This window comes from Aotus nancymaae, unplaced genomic scaffold (genome assembly GCF_030222135.1).
Source record: "Aotus nancymaae isolate 86718 unplaced genomic scaffold, 86718_ANA_hifiasm-v0.15.2.pri h1tg000002l, whole genome shotgun sequence".
Lineage (NCBI taxonomy): Eukaryota > Metazoa > Chordata > Mammalia > Primates > Aotidae > Aotus > Aotus nancymaae.
Window position 1 is genome coordinate 18,243,350 of NW_026988413.1, and position 849 is coordinate 18,244,198.

At 41.2% G+C, this 849-nt stretch overlaps 1 pseudogene; it reads left to right on the forward strand.

Moving 5' to 3' along the window:
* Positions 1-263: 263 nt before the first annotated feature.
* On the forward strand, positions 264-849 carry LOC105713641 (rRNA-processing protein FCF1 homolog; annotated as a pseudogene).

An 849-nucleotide genomic window follows, 5' to 3' on the forward strand; every position in this document is an offset into this window, starting at 1 on the left:
CCTGGGCTCAGGCAGTCCTCCTCCCTGGGCTTCCTAAAGTGCTGGGAATTACAGTTGTGAGCCACCGCATCTGGCCTGTAACTCCTCAGGTTACTTGATAGCCTTATGCAGTTTTACAACATGTGCTAAACACAAACGAAGAGCAAATAAAAATATTGTATATAAAAACCCAATGTGAATGTATTTTACAGCACTGAACTGTATACTTGAAAATGGCTAAGATGGGATTCTGGAAGAAACAAGAGTGTGACATGAGTGTGCAGCGGCAAAAGAAAACCAGGAAGTATTCGACCATGATGCCAATGGTTAGTCTCAGAGATCAGAGGCTTAAAGAAAGGGATGGATTAAAACCTAAAAAGGAAGAAAAGAAAGATTCCAACACACTAAAGGAAAGAGAAGTTCCTCAACACCCTTCCTGCTTATTTTTCCAATATAATACACAGCTGGGCCACTTTACTATATCCATGTTGATACCAACTTCAACTTTTCCATTAATGCCAAACCAGACTTAGTGCAGCCAACGACGGACTGCCTGTATGCCAAGTGTATCCCTTGTATAACTGATTGCGTAATGGCTGAAATGGAGAAATTGGGGCAGAAGTATTGAGTGGCTCTAACGATCTCCAAGGATCCAAGATTTGAAGGATTACCATGCAAACACAAAGGAACCTATGCGATGACTGCTTAGTACAGAGAGTAACTCAGCACAAGTGTTACATTGTGGCCACAGTTGACCAGGACCTCAAAAGAAGAATCTGTAAGATTTCTGGAGTTCCTATTGTGTACGTTTCTAACCAAAGATATAACATAGAATTAATGCCAGATGATTATGGAGTCCTTGGGTTCTAA